Source organism: Nyctereutes procyonoides, unplaced genomic scaffold, assembly GCF_905146905.1.
Source record: "Nyctereutes procyonoides isolate TBG_1078 unplaced genomic scaffold, NYPRO_anot_genome, whole genome shotgun sequence".
NCBI lineage: Eukaryota > Metazoa > Chordata > Mammalia > Carnivora > Canidae > Nyctereutes > Nyctereutes procyonoides.
Window position 1 is genome coordinate 8,242,894 of NW_026575043.1, and position 16,488 is coordinate 8,259,381.

Consider the following 16,488-nt stretch of genomic DNA (forward strand, 5'->3'; position numbering starts at 1 on the left):
GACCTGTGAGAAAAGTTATAATTTAAGATCTCTGTGCACATCTTATTTTCATGTTAACCAGGCAGAATGGGCTGATTCAGATGTTTGGGAGCATGAGAGCACTTAATCTGTTACCACTGCTTTGCATCATATCATGTTCTAGACTTCTTAGGAGCAATCTTTATTTATTTTTGGAGCTCACAGATTGCATTTCAACGAGTCAGGAATATTTTCCAGCTTATTTTAGTGAACTTACGCATATTTTGCCCAAATGGAAAAAAAAAAAAAACAACACTATTCTCCAAAGAGTTGCTATTAGTGCTATTCTAGTGCTAGCCTGTCATTCTATTTGATCACCCCAGGGAAAAAAGAAATTCACCTGCTTGTCTGGTTTTGTACACGCATGTGAGCAAAGGGGTGGACATGCCAAAAGAGCACATTTCTGTTGGTTAGATAAATCCAGGAGAAGTTATCACTAAAACCTGATGTTTTAATTGTGCTCCTCAAACACAAATAGTTTGTGTTGTTAGATAATCTTTCTTCCCTGAGCCCCTTAGTAGGCCCCTAAGCATTACTTCACCTTTAAGAGCTACTTAGGGCAATAAATATGCATATTTGACTCAAACCTGGCAGTCCCAGTGATGGTGGGGTTAGTTGCCTGGTTATTTGTGGTTATTTTTGCAATGCTTGCAGATTCCAAGATTGATGGTTTGTTTCATCAGAAGCATGCAGCATGCCTTTTTAGTAACTCACTGAACACAGGTGTTTCCTGATTATCTATTTGATTAACATAGTGACCAAAATTAAAGCAGAATAAATAAACCTTGCTATATCTACTTTCTCTTTCCGTACCTATTTGCACTGTTTAAAGTAGAGGAAAATTGTCGCCCCCCCCCCCCCAGTCTCATTTTCATTTAGTAGAACCTAAAATCATTGCAAACTCTTCCCAGGACCAAGTATTATTCCTGGTGCAGTCTGTTTGTTGAAAGAATAAATAAGTATATGACTGAACAATCTGTTGAATGAATAAATGAGTATATGACTGAACATATACATGCTTGTATGAATACATTTCATGTCAATGGTCGCCACAAATACCACGATCATGGATAAACCACCCCCCTTTTACTCTTATTTTAAATCCCCTTTGCCATTATGATTCTCAAGGATTCAGAGACTATTGGAAGCATCATGCATCAGGAAGGAATAGAGATAAGGAAACTTAAAAGGACCAAATCTTTCAGCCCATTAATCAAACCCATAATTCCCACTAAAGCAGGTAAAACAATGAATCGTGCTAAGAAAAAAAAATTACTCTATATTATGAGCATATTTAAAAGCTAAAATCAGAGACTGTTGTCCCAGGGCACAGGGGAGACATTTCTAAAAGGCAGGGAAATTTGAAGACCCTCATTAAGAAGATGTCGCCTGCAAGCTCAGATAAAACAGGAAAGAAAAATGTATCTGAAGTTCTAACGAAATGTAGCTCATATTCTTCCTCCCACTCTGTTTCTCTGAATGATTCTCTAAGTTACAATATGAGCAAAATGGAGCTTGAAATAGACAAAATGGGACTAGAGCTTTTTTTTTTTCATGTAATATCTTAATGGAATTGCTACTCCCTGCCTTCTGTGCAAAGATTATTTGGTTTTTCCATATACTTAGGAAGGAAAAATTTAAGTTTCCAGTTAATGTACTTATTTTCAGTAAGTACCACCACTATGTTTCTAGATACCTCATAATTAGGGTATTTAGGGGATATATTTATTTGGTTGTGCCTTATCCAGTTAGATTAGGTACCATTAGTATTTGCATGGTTTAATGGAAATGATAGCTAAAATGTGAATGAGTGCCTCCTTTGTGGGTTAAACTAAGCCTAGAAGCCAACAGCTAAAGCAGTTAAATGTGTGCCAGTTCTCATAAAAAGAGCAGCCACAGGCGATGAAGGCTGCGCTGAATGCACAGGATCAGAAAAAAAGCCTCCATGAGTCTCCTTCCCTGCAATCTGTATGCCTGCCTAACCCTTTACTAACACACCACCCTTCACCCCATTAACAGATGCAGGCACCCACGCACATCCTATAGCCAAAATCAGAGAAGATTTTTGCTTTTTCTCTCCTTTCCTCTCTAGCAAAAATATGAGCTCCCCCCCCTTTTAACTACAGTTTTGAAGAATTATGCACCACTATTTGGAATTCTCTAAATCACCATATTTCAGATTTCAGAGAAGAGCAATGCTTAGAATGATTTGCACTTTAAGCATGAAGGGTGACAGCCAAATGGCTCACGAACCCAGTTAACCACGTTAACTTCCAGTTTTTAAGGCTCCTAAAACCATAACTCATTAAAAACCAAAACCCAACCCAAACCCAACCAAAAAGACAAACAAAAAAATGCTATATATTTTTTTTTTTTATCATTGAGTTGATGGATGCAAAACCTTCTTGAGTTACGTGGATTTAGCCATTCTCCTGAAGGGATTCTGAAAGGAGCCAGAAGCTCTTTGTGTTTTACTTAGATCCTGCACCTTGTTCAGCTTTGTCTCTGATAATGCAAGGTGACCTCCAAGCAACATACAGTTGCTCATTTTTGTATTGATTCACTGAGAAGTTACCAGGTCCTGTGTTGGCTTACGAAGACTACAGAATGAATTAGGGTAAGATACAGTCTTTCTCTTCAAGGAGTTCATGATACAAGCAGATAAAAGTATAAAATGATGGATATATATATAATGTTATATGTAATATATTTATTATAATATGTATTATAATATGTATAATATATAATACATTATCATATCATATATAATAATATAGTGAAAAATTAATTGTGGAAAGACAGAAGTGGAAACAGATCATTTAACCTTAGTTGTTGGGAAGACTTTTCAGAGGAGGTAGTAGTTGAGTCCTAGGGACAGTTACCTACCCACTGGAAAGACATATCGTGTGCATAGCAAGAAGTTTGTTAGAATGAACTACCCATAAGGTAGAGGGGATTTGAGATTTGCAGCATTTCATAAGGTAGCCAGGACCTCACATGGCTACTTGAATTTATTAAAAAGAAAAAAATGAAAAACCACATTTCAAGTGTTCAGTAGCCATGTATGCTTAGTGGCTACTGTGTTAGACAGTGTGGCTATTGAACATGACAGCAGAAGTTTCCATTGGACGGTGCTGTTGTGGGTGTTAGGCAAGAAGTCGGGGTGGAGTAAAAGATAGGATTTAGTGAACGCAAAGCTGGAGGTGAAGCTCTATGAGTGGATAGCTTCATCTAGAGAGTAAAAAGTGAGCAGACAAAGTCCTGTGGTGTACACCACCATTCAAGAAGTGGATGGTGGGAGAGATGGTACAAGCAAATGTCCTTGGAATGGTCAGAAGAAGAATGGAAACTGGAAATCCTAGAGCACCAGGGTAGCTCAGTGGTTGAGCATCTGCCTTGGGCAAAGGGCCTGATTCTGGGGTCCTGGGATAGAGTCCCACATTGGGCTCCCTGCAGGGGGCCTGCTTCTCCCTCTGCCTGTGTCTCTGCCTCTCTCTGTGTGTGTCTCTCATGAATACATAAATAAAACCTTTTAAAATAATCTTTAGGATCTGGAAATCCTAAAAGTTCAGCAAGGAGAGTGTTTAGAGAAGTCCATAGCTGCTGAGGATGCCTGATACTATAGAAAATCTCATGAAAATTGGCAATTGATTGTGAGATCTACAAAATGGGAGGTCATCCATCCATGCTGTTAGTGACAATTGGTTAAGAGGAGTCGTGTGTGTGTTTATGTTGGAGTAAATGTAGGTAGAAGGTAGGCTGAGGAGTGTAGTGAACTGAATGGTGTCTCCAAAGATATGTCCACATGGCAGCCCTCAGAGGTTCAAAGAGGCAAAACCCCCAGTTCTCTCCTAGAGCCTCCAGAAGGACTGTTGCCCTGTTGACACCTTGATTTCTGACTTCTCTCATCCAGCACTGTGGGAGAATCAGCTTCTGGTGTTTTAGCCCCCCAGTGTGTGTGGATTTGTTACAACTGCCACAGGAAACCAAAACAAGGGCATTCATGAGCAAACGGGAAGTAAAAGAATGGAGATAGAAAGTTTTGACGAATGGTTAGACACACAAACATTCACAAGGAACAGACAGGTAAAGTCAGTGGTGAAAAATGAAAATGGAAGAAGTGCTAAAAACCTGATGAATTTGAGCTTATATGTCCAGCCACCAAATGGACACATGGGCTGTCCCTGTGTGTCCCTCCTGCTTCCCACACTGCCTGGCCCCACTGGCCATATTACTGCAATCTTTCTTTCTTCTCATTCTTTCCTACATATATCAGACTTTATGTTTTAGCCGTTTCAGCTAACTTCTCATGTCATGTTAAAATCCCTCTCATTCTTTTGACGTGGGAGCATATGTTTCTTGTTAGTCCTGAAACCCACTCAAATTCTTCTATTTCTCAGCTCTGGGGAGAAATTCTGGTGGCTCTGATGATTTCCCACCATAGGTTCAATTTGTCTGAGCAACACTTATGTTCTTGCTGCAGGTCAGATACATTTTTTATGTCTTCTAACCTTCCCCCAGTAGCTGTCCCCAGATGTTACTTTTGAGAACATAAGACACCTCTTTCCTTTTTCATTCATGAGAATGTTGGGATCATCCAACAAGCAAGTTATCAGCTCTTGCATGTCACAGTCTCTTTCTGCCTTTACTATCCTGTTTGACTCTTACCTTTGAGCAAAAGTATGATCTTTCTCCATTTGGAAGGCTAATCTTTCCACTTTGTCAAGGGGCTTGGCTTTTTCCCTTTTTCTGAATATACGCGTTCTTTCCCCACTCTCCATGTTTTCCTGAGATTCTGGCCATTCCCCATTTACTGTCAGTCTTTTCCTTGGCCAATCCCCGCCGGTGACCTGTGGTAACTAATCCTGATTCTCAGCCTCCTTCCTGAGCACTGTCTGCTGATCACCTCCACCTTCATAATTCACACACGTTCAGCGAGCTTAAGACTACGTTTACCATCTTTCTCTCCAAACCCACTTCTTCCCAGGAACCCACCCTCCTCCACTTTTTTTTGTTAATGCAGGAGAAATCCTCCCTCTTTGTGTAGATTTGAAACCCTGGAATCCGCTTCAAACCTGCCCTTTCCCTGATTCACTGCCATCTTTGTAGAATCATTATAGGTCATAGTGCTTCCCACACTGTAATTGTTTATAGGACACTTTTAGTTTCTGAGATAGACTCTGGAATAGAGGGAAGAACACTGGATCTGGAAAGGAAGACTAGAACTTGAACTTGAACCAGGCTTTACCTCTGTGAGGTAAAGTGCCTCTGGGACCTCTGGCGAATCACTGACCTACTTTTCACCTCAGGGTCCCTGTCTTTAAAAAGATGATAACAATATCTTTCTCAAAAGATTGTTATAAAGATTGCAGAGATTAATATGCATGAAAGTTCTATACAAATTCTGAAGTGACATACTGTGATTTAATCTTCGAGGTGGCCAGCTGTTCTCGCTCTCAGAGAGAGGAAGCTTGAACAAAAAGTAGAATCAGTAGATCAGTTTAGAACCTCTCATTTGCAATAAGCAAACTATTCTCAATGGATCAACCTCTGTACTTCTATGAACTATCAGTTTTAATCCATATGACATTGCAATTCTTAACAGGCTTCTAAAGGCAATTACTGAAAGTGCATATGGTCCAAACTAATAGTGGTTATTCCCACTTTACCTCCCTTTCATGGCTCCAGGAGAATCCAGACATTGGAAGGGCATATGGCACCCTTGACTTTGCATTTGCGAATCTTTTGCTAATGCTATTGGGGTGGAGGCAAAGGTTATGCCAACCTCTGTCTCTGGGTCTTCATTACCAGTATTTCTGTCCATCAGGTACCTAGCTTCCTCTGTGTCCTATCGTGAATGTGAGGGCGGGAGTACCTGGCCTACATACTTTAGTTACTTGGTCTCATCAAAGTACAAAACAAATAAGGTAAAACTAGCTTTATTATTGTCCTTATTAGGTTTGTTATCAATCCCATGACCTACAGTGTTTGGTTGACTCGGAAGTCTTTGACTTGATGAATCAAAATGATATTTTATATAAATTGTTAAGTTACCCCTTTGCTGTTTCTTGGTCCTAAGTGCTTAAGAACTGTTGTGGTTTTCTTTTAGCTGACAACAGGTAATCCATCTTTTAAAAAGTCACTATTATGTAGTAGCCTCATGAGTATCAACAAAATAAAATGAGATAACATATCCCTTAACTAAAATATTTTTGCTATGAAGGTTGGCCTGATAGAATCACCCTGGAGTAGAGCTATCTACCTCACAAAATGCCACTCTGCTTACACAATGTCAACTTTTGTGTGCAAAATATGAAACCATAAAAAAGAATCCCGTTTTCATATTGTGTATTGATATATATGTATGTATATGAGTACACTCAAAGAACCGATTTTTTTTTCAGTATGGAAAGCTTTTTATTTAATAAGATAGTGCAAGTAACCTTCACTGTACGATGTTAAGGCACATAACCACTTCAGATTCTGCATCTTCCTGATTCCATACTCAGTTAGGTGCCAAACACAAACTCTAATTCTTATGCTCTTATGCAGTGTTTAATTGTACAGATTCCATAAAAAATCACTTAATATAAAGAAAACAAATACTCTCTTTTATTGCCACTCTAAATACTTTTGCCAGCAAATGCTTTTGGGGGTGCTTTTTATTTATGGATTTTTCACAATGCCGGAGAGCTTTTGTCTTTTTTAGTGCTTTATATTTATAGTTGTGGGATGATCATTTTCTGGTTGGTTTCACATTGAGCTCTTTTAGAACTAGTTGGAGTAGTAATAGTTTCACACAGTTTATACTTTCTCCCCCTGAGTCCTATGTTAAATCTTTTTCACTCTCTCAGTGACACTGCAATATATTATGCTATACATTCTTAGGCTATTAACTTTGGGCATTGCTAATGATTTCTTTTTTATATATATACAGCACATAAAACATGTAAATGTTTCTTATTAAAACAAGAAAACTCAAAACACAATCAACCCTATCAGAAAAAAAAAAGAAAAGAAAAGGAAAAGAAAGAAAGAAAGAAAGAAAAAGAGAGAGAGCTGGAGATTTTTTTTAAAGTTATATTGTGAGAGAAACAGGTTTGTAAAATCTCAGTGTTGGAAAACAAAGTAAATTATAAAAGACCCCTAAAGGGAGAGATTTCGTTTTCTTAAAAAACAGCTTGTTTGGCATGCCATTCCTGTACTTAATTTATTTTTTAAGTAACACATTTGAAAAATCAATAATAGGAACATAACAGGTTTTTTGGGTTTTGTTTTTGTTTTTGTTTTGTTATGTTTTTGCCTAGAAGAAAATGTCTGAGTCTTTGTGAGAAGGCAGGAAGAAGAAAAGGAAGGAATTTCAAAGTCACCTTGACCCCCACGTCATCAGCCCTCAATACGTGTAAAGGAGCCCTGGAGGGTAGAGAGCTCACTGTAAATTCTAGCAGCTCAAAGCCTATGAGGATTTAACTGGTGGGTGTATGTATTAAGTAGCTGGGAAACAAGTAGCCTTAGGTGCAAAGCTTAACACCAAAAGATTTAAGGGAACAGGATGATTCAGAAAGAGCACTCACCCCTACCCCACCCAAAAGCAAGAAATAGAATTGATGAGAGCAACAGCAACCAATATTTGCACCTTCACAAGGGAGATTGCCTACTCCTAAAATAAAAGTCTGTGGAAGCCACTGGACTCCTCACTTACTTTACACTTTGGCTTTCTTGATGATACAACAGGATGGTTCAGAAAACACCTTTCACAGAGGTTTAAACACCCCAATTGGCCATCTTCAGGCCAAGCAGTGAATGGCTGAAGAATGGAATAAGGGTAGATGGGATGGAGGAGGGAGAACAAAGAGGAGTAGGAGAAGATGGGGGTCCCAGGTGAGGAGAAGGAAGGGGGAGTGATAGGGAAAGAAATAACTGGCTGGGCTGCAGGGTGGGACTGTACAGCGCAGGGGATGGTGGTGTAGGTAAATGGAATCAAGGAAAAGAAAGCTAGATGAGCAGGGGAGGTCAGATTTCATTAAAGCCTGATCCAAAAAAAAAAAAAAAAAAAAAAGCCTGATCGATGCCTAAACGGCAAAGCTCGTAGTATGGTGCATAGAAAAGTGAGAACAGATTCTTTTTTTTTCCTTGATGCACTAAGAGGGATTGAAGAAACGTTTACAAAATGTTTACTGAGGTTGCCCCAGCAGCATGCAGACAACCACATCTGGCTGGGTTCTTCCCTGCCCTTACTCCCCTTGGGCAATGGAAGGAAGAAGCACTGGAAGCAGCCTCAATCTCTGTGCTTACAGATGTTCCTCTGCTTCCAGAAAACGGAGACCATCAGATAGGCCAGTCCCAGAGCCACTACCTCGACTCTCTCCCAGAATTTTGACACCATGAGCCCCTTCTGGTGGAAAGAGGCTAGAGAGAAACAGATAAAAGCAAAAAAAAGACAAACACACAGAAACAAAAAAACACACCAAAAGAAAAAAAAAAAGCAAAAACAACTCCCCCATCATTGTTATATAACTTTTAGTTCTTTTTATTTTATTTTTTTATGATTTTTATTTATTCATCAATGAGAGACAGAGAGAGAGAAGCAGAGACACAGGCAGAGGGAGAAACAGGCTCCATCCCAGGACCTGGGAATCACACCTGGCTGGAGCCAATGGTGGATGCTCAGCCACTGAGCCCCCCAGGTGCCCCTGGTTCTCTTTTTATTTTTTAAAGATTTTATTTATTTATTCATGATAGACATAGAGAGAGAGGCAGAGACCCAGGCAGAGGGAGATGCAGGCTCCGTGCCGGGAGCCCGACACGGGACTCGATCCCGGGTCTCCAGGATCGCGCCCTGGGCCAAAGGCAGGCGCCAAACCGCTGGGTCACCCAGGGATCCCTGGTTCTCTTTTTAAATAAATTTCTGATAACTGTTCAGAGTTCTTTACTTTCTCTCCCAAGTAAAGGATCTGGCTTACGGGTACAGGTGTATTTCCCAAAATAAGACCGGACCCTTGCTGAAAAGCCACGTGTTGGAGGCTAACGCCCTGGTGTCTTATTCCTTGGCCTTTCCGGACACGCGGCGGAGAGCTCGTCAGTGGATCTGCGGTCTCCTGGAAACCGAGAAGGAAAACAGTCAGTTCTGCTCTCTTCCCCGGGCGGGGAGTGAGCGTAATGCGGGAGCCCGCAGGCCGGAGCACACAGGTGAGCAGCACACAGGTGAGCCGACCGAGCGCTCAGGTGCGCGGGTGCCAGGTGACGCGGGGCCGGGGGCTCTGGGAGGCGGCGGCGCGGGGCCGGGCGGGGCCGGGCGGGGCCGGGCGGGGCGGGGCGGGGCGAGGGGCTCCCGGGGCCGCGGGCCGCGCCACCGCCTGTCACCTCGGCGGCAGGTGGGAGCAGGTGCGCCCCCTCCCCGCCTGGGCTCCCATCGTGCAGAACGGAGGAAGCCAAAACCGTGCCGTGCAGTATGTAACGCACGTTTTTATTCTTCCATGTATAATATGTAAAAACCCAACTCCCGCCCCTTATAAAGTTAGCCTAAAAAAATTTCCGCCCCGTCTTGGGCAAGGGGATAGAGCACATTTTCACATAGGCGAAGGGCAAAGGGATCTTTGGAAAAGAGCCAGCGACTGGTTGCAAACACAGTGAATCTAGCCCCACGACCTATGTATTGTGGGAAACCCAGCATTCCTTTCAATTTCTCTAGGGATTCTTGAGGATTTACAGTTAAATCCTCTAGGATTTACCTCCTAGGACCCCTACTTTCTCCTTGCACAGATTTAATTGGATCATGAGTTACAAAGTCCCTTGTATGCGGTCTGCATATAGAATCTACCATTTCCCAAACCATTTGTCTAGCAAATTCGTAAATCTGAACTGCCTTGTTCCCTAATAATGCCAGATGTGAAAGGACCTGCTTGGTCCTAAGCTAATGTTGGTTTGTCTTTTAGTGGGTAACAATGGGTCAATTTGAGCGCTCTGAGGGATCTGTGTTTCATTCCACTTGAGCAAGAGAGCTTTTGGTGAATGGGCAGGTGTGACATGACCATGCACAGCAGAATTTGTTGGTGGTTCTTGCCTGCAATCCATTTGCAAAGACAGGTCCAATGGGTAAGAGCCAGTGTCTTTCCAAGTCTGCGTCGGTGAGCTAGTTAGGTTCAGAGAAGGGTGAAAATTGGGAATCAGCCGGCTTTTCCTGGTGCATGGCCTGTCTTGACAGCTATGTCTTTACCAAGCAGAGTCTTACTTTTTCACCTTGGTATATCCATCTGTTCCTGAATCTGTTTAGGGTGAAGAAAAGATGAGTTATCTAATAAGGCTCTAGGAAAGCTTAGAACTAGAGGCTGAAGCAGAGGCAGCCAAGCTGCTTTGTCACCACCTGGAATCAGGCAGGCAAACGGGGAGATCACGCAGGCCAACCTTCCTAGCCCAGGGGCTATCATTCCATTTTATATGTTTGAGTCATTGTGAAGAGAGAAAGATTTATAGGCATTCTTTCAACACTTACTCAACAAATATTTACTGAACACCTACCCTATTCTGAGCTCTGCAGTGTATTCAGAAACCGGGGCTGGAATCAAGTCATTCTTTCTTAGCATTCTCAAACACTACTCTTTTTGACTGCTGTGGATCACATCCTCAGGATCAACCCATATATTGATTGAATGCTTACATGTGTAAAGGATATTACAGGGTTGATATTGTCAATCTAGATATATTTTAAAAAGCCAAAAGTAGACAAACTATTACATACACAGAGCCGAAGACTGGGGAAAAGATGATATGAGGCCCTTATAAGAAGCCAATCCAACCTATTGCTCTGAATTCTGATATCATCGGGTCTCCTCATCCAAAGTGTATTGGAAAAGATGTCTTTTAAAGAAAACTGCAAGCATTTGCATCGTGGTGTTAATAGTTCAGTAAATGTCATTTGTCCTATTTGATCATAATCAACTTCAGGATCTGATATGAGTAGAGAGGCCTACCTAGTTCATTAAGGAGATGCCATATTTGGCAGGTGAAAATGTGGTCTTTGGTAATAGTCATCACTCATGAAGTTATATCTGAAATGTGTGAACAAGAAAAATACAACCTTTTTTTAAAGCCTTTGGCACCCATCCAGAGGTTCATACAATGCCAAAGATGAAGAGTTTTCTTTCTCCATGTGTCACGTCTCTTCAGGAGTGCCCCTTATCCCACTGAAGTGAGGAGACACGGCTTCAAGTGCAGCTCACAGAGCTTGGTAGACTCTCAGAAAGAATTTTGCTGTGCTGATTCTAGAACAGAGTTACTCAGCTTTTCAATGTTCAAAACTCCTGCACTGCTTTTTCATTCTATCTTCCAGAGAAGCCAAACCAGGCAAATAGATGTTGACCACCCGTAGATCTCTGTTATAAAGGCAGTAGGTATATTGAATATGCTTTATGAAACTGCTTATTACCCTTTATGCCAACCTTTTGGAAATTCTAGCAGTTTTCTTAACTTGGGGACTCATAATCCCGTTTGCTTTGCATAGTCCCAGTTTACTCTTGCCTTAGTGTAAATATTACTGTTTTTATTTTTCTCTCTCATACATGTCCTAGTTTGAAGGATAAAGTATATGGTGACATTATTCTTAACCTGGATCCTAACCCCCCCTCCCCCATTTAAGAGTAACTCTCCCAGGATAGTTCCAACTTTGTCTCTGTAAAGCTATATGAATTTGGATAAGTCATCTAATTTTCCTATGGTTTTGTATGATCCTTAAAGTAATATGATTTTGTGGACAGATATCATCTACTTCCTCTGTAGTTCCAATGCTCACATTGAGTGTGAATCGTGTCAATCACATTACTTTGGTTACCTTTGGAGAAGCCCATTTTTCTCTCTGGATGAGGTGGGATAACTGGATGTTGGAGGATCTTCCATAATCCATAACTCAATGGTGGAGGATCCTTCATGCCATTGTAGGAAGTTTGGGTTTCCTTCTAGAGAAAGGAGAGTAACAAGGTTTGCCAAAAGGTGGAGGATATGACCAAATATTTGCTTCAGAAATGTGTATTATAATAGTCCGGGGAGAAGAAATGGGAACTCCAGCAAGTGCTTTGAAGAGTTATATCTCGGTTTCTGGAAAGTCATGAAATTAACATCTTCCTGAGCTCCAGTAGCATAGAAGAACTTCTATCCTGAGTGAATTTCAATCAAGTTTCTCTCCCCTCTACTCAAATGTCTCAAATCTGTGCCACTGGTATAATATATCCTTGGTTCTCATCTTTCAATATGGTTTTGTATGTGCTATTAAAAAAATACCACCGCATCCTAGGACAGGATGTCTTTCAGTGATGAATCAAGTGATTCCCATGTGTGTTAGTTTATAAATTGTTAACTGCTTTGGGATTCATAGGGATGAAAGATGCTTTATTTATTGTCCTTTGAGATGAAAGATGCATAATTTATAACACTAGGATTACTATTTTATTTACTCTTGTGACACTGCAATCGCATTCTTTTCTAGTGATGGAATTGCAGAAGAATCTTGTTTAATTTGTGGGCAAGTGGCTTATTAAAAGCTTCGGTGTTGGAGGGTCTGGCTACACAAAAGTGGGTGTTGTATGAAGGAAGCAGTATGATCCTTTTGTTGTTACACAAAGGCTTTATTCTCCTGCTCACAAGCGTTAGTAAGATATTAAACATATGTGCATGATGTAAAGATGTTGGCTCGGATGTGTGTTCATGCAAGGTTATGATGACATAATTAGGTACGTTCTGTAAAAGTATCTTAAAATACTACAGCTGTAGACTTTACAGGGTCTTCTCTTCCAGTGGGCCTAGGACTTGGTATAGCATTATTGTACATTTCCAGGTAATCACATGTTTTTAGTATCCAAAAATATCAATAAGTGTATGTTTAGGACAATGTCGGCTTCCTGGTAGATAGATCCTTTAGAATTTCCTTGGCTGAAAATCTTCACTTTGCAGCCTTGTAGGGAAGGTTAGTTTTGTTTGTTTGCTTGCTTGCTTTTAAATAAAAAGGTGTGGCTCACTCCTTGGCAGTCAGATTTGGGATGATTTCTCTAATTTTTAAAAAATATTTGTCTTGTGTCATCTAGGCATCAGATGAATTGCAGAGAGCCATGGATTTGCGTGTGGATTGGGATGATGCAGGAATATTGAAGTTGTTTACCTGGTTATTCCACCAAGCCATCCTTCCTTTTGAATGACAGATGTCATGTATGTGATTTAGGGATAACAGTAATGGTGGAACTTTTGAGAATGAGAGAGCAGAGGCAGGGTAGATATCAGCTTCTTCTTTTTCCAGCTTTTCATTTTTATCAGAGGAAAAGCACTTGCCCTTTGACTATTGGCCAAATAGCAATAGTAAGAAAGAAAAGAGATCTATAGGATGAATGGCCCCAGAGGCCGTAGGGTAGCATTACACAGAGAAGCTGCCATGAACTTTAGAGAATAACCCAGGAAATAGATGAACCCAAGCCAGAATTTTCCCTCTTAAAATGTTCTTACCAATTTGGTTGCATGATTCCATTTTATTAGATTATGTATTTGCTTTCTTACTGTAGTCAGCTTGACATGTCTAAGAATGTTCTTTTGGAAATGCAGAAGGTATTTCTAGAAACTGTAATTCCCCTGGACTCCATCCCCTTCCACAGTCAAATAAAAAGAAGCAAAGAAAGGAAACTAAGACACAACTAATAACTCTCTTGGTGTCTGTGGAAAACCCTGGCATAAGATGAAGAGGACTAGAATTGTGTCTTCTTCAGGGACAGAAATGGACTTCAGCTAAAGCAAAGGATTAGAATGAGGTATAAAAAAGTCCTTTCCACCTGAGTCAGTCTACAATGGGTGCTGGGTTTTGTACAAAATGTTTCTCTGGGTGCCTGTTTCTCCTGTTGTCAACATTATTAAAGTTATAGTTGTTTTAGCAAAGGGAAGGTATCCACCTATCTGGAATAATTAAGAGAATATGTGATTTGGAGCATTCAAACATGCTGCTTTGCAGACCAGTGATGACTTCTGATTCACGCTCAGGGTCAAGCCCGAGCCCCATATTTCCCATGATGACTTGGGGCTTGCTCAGGTGGATCTCAAAGTAGCAGCCCATATGGGAACAGCTATCACTCTGAGTATAAGGGGGCATGGGACGTAGATATGCCGAGCTTCCTGGTGGTTGGCCCAGAGCTGTTGGACACTGCAGTCAAGGATTCTGTACCCCAAGAATGCCCCTCCCCTCACTGTCCCACCTCCTGCCTGCCCTTGACTACCTGGAGGACTTGTCCCTGGGACTTTGAGTCTGATGAGGGAAGTGGCAGGGCTTTGCTGGAGATAGGGAGCCCCTTCCTTCCTGAGGACTTCTGATCCTCTCCAAGCAGCATCCCAAAACATTCTGACATATAGCCATGAATGTGGAGCTTTCAGCCCTGTGCCACCAACCTGTAAACAACCTAGGCTGATACAAAGACAAGAACCCCCATTCTTCAGCAGCAGCAGAAGGACATTTTCTGTTCTACAAACTCAGACCATTTTCAGAGAAACAAAATTAAACTAAAGAATTTTGTAGGTTTCTTCTTACTACGGACAGCTGAACCTAAAAAATAAACAAGCCACCCTCTACCTTTGCAAAACTTGAAATCGTATTTATTAAATCAAAAAGAATTTTCTTATTTCTTCCTTCTTCAAACCGTGTATGTCATGATCAATTGTTTCACGTTTTTTTTTTCCTTGAGGGTTTAAAAACATTTATCTAGTGATGTGTGCTTACCTTTGTTTCTTTCCCTTTCTGTTATTCTTATTTTTGCATTAAACCAGCCTCTGGAGGATAAAGTGAAAGTGTTTGCTTGTTGCTTTGAGAACTTACTCTTGTTCAGAATGGTTCCAAGTCACTGCAGGGTTAAAAGAGCTGCTTTAAATATAGCCATAGATTATTAAGGCTGTGACAAATACATTTGTGTTTTATCACTTGTGATAAATGTTTCATTTCATTGAAATCAATTCTAATTCTGGAAAATAAATGCTCACCCAAGAGAGGCACATGGCATCTTTCTGAACCTCACAAAAAGGAAAAGAAAAAAACATTTTGTTCCATTAAGAGAGGAAATCTGCTCCCCAAAGGTCTACTGGTCATCTCAGGAATACAGATCTATGTTCTTTTTCTTTTCTTTTTAAAAATGTCTGCAGGGTATAGGCAGTGCATACCACTAGCCCACAACTCTGCTTATCTGAGGCATGTGACTTTCAGATGATAGAATCCTAGGACACTAGAACTTTATCTCTATTTTATAGATATCACTATTTTATAAATAGGAAATACAAGGCTTAGAGAAATAAGGTAACATGCCAGGGTCATATAGCTATTTAATTGAAGAAATAAGACTTGAAAATTGTTTCTCTTCTCCTTCATTACTATGTTTTATTCATGTACATTTGCTTTGTTTCTAAAGCATGTTCTCTGTATACCACATGTTCTAGAGCCTAGAAAAAAATATTGTTTCCATTAGGCAGAAGCAAAGCAGACACACTGTGTGATCCAGGTCAAAAGATACTCAGTAGCAGAACCTATAATATGTGTATATATATAATATATATATTATATTATATATATTATATTAATATATATTATATAACCTATATATATACAGTGAGAAAAGCAGTGTATAAATCACTGTAGATACATCTGTGTTGCAAGTATGGATTTTTAGTACCATCATAGATCGAGACAATCACTAATTGTTGTATTCTCCCCAACATTGTGCCTTTAGCCTTGAGCCATATTGTAAAATGAGCTCTGCAAAACCTACATCAAATTGTAAAGGAGATGGACATGCATTTTTCCACTTGTGTATAGAAGACCCCGCAAGTACCTGATTGTAACCTACAGAAGCGAAGATAATGTTCTCCCCTAGCTTTGCTGAGCTGCCTGCCTGCTTATTGCTATGATTTTGCAGTATTTACTTGGCAGCTCTAATAAAATGAGAGAGAAGCACACATGAGATCTGGTCAGTTGGAAGAGTTGCTCTCCTATGTCCAGACAGCCATGATATACACTCAGCACAGACGGAGGAAAAGATGACATGGGCAAAGGGATCGCCTATAATGTTCAGACCCAAGAACTTACAAATTGCTTTTGGTGTTTCATTCAAACATAAAGCTATTCCCCAGGGCGTCTGCTGTTGTCTGGCTTTGCATCTGAGATACCTCCCTTAGGATGACCTCTGATTCCAAGGCAGAGCCTGCAGTGTTCTGTGACCATTGCAGAAACTGATGGTATGTTCGGCCTCCTTGGCAGACTGAAAAGCCTGAAGAATGGCCTCACACAGTACAGTCCTCAAGTTCTTTCCCAAACTTCTAAAGGTCTTGATTACTCGTGTGGTCTCTGCTTTCAGTTGAGGAGTGTGTATTGATGACATAAGACCCAAATTGGAATTGGGACAGACCCTGGATTTTTTAGATTAGTGATTCATCAATAATATGTGTTGTCTACAGCAGATCAGG

The 16,488-nt window shown here is 40.6% G+C and overlaps 1 long non-coding RNA gene across 3 annotated transcripts in view; it reads left to right on the forward strand.

The window, feature by feature from the left end:
- Nucleotides 1-9,099: 9,099 nt before the first annotated feature.
- LOC129507532 (uncharacterized) overlaps nt 9,100-16,488 on the forward strand; it is a 79,645-nt gene continuing 72,256 nt past the window's right edge. For 2 of the 3 annotated variants that reach the window (XR_008664022.1, XR_008664024.1), the window contains exon 1: nt 9,100-9,207. This is a non-coding gene — a long non-coding RNA (uncharacterized LOC129507532). Of the gene's footprint in view, nt 9,223-16,488 lie in introns of all 3 variants that reach the window. The other variant, XR_008664023.1, reaches the window with a different exon arrangement.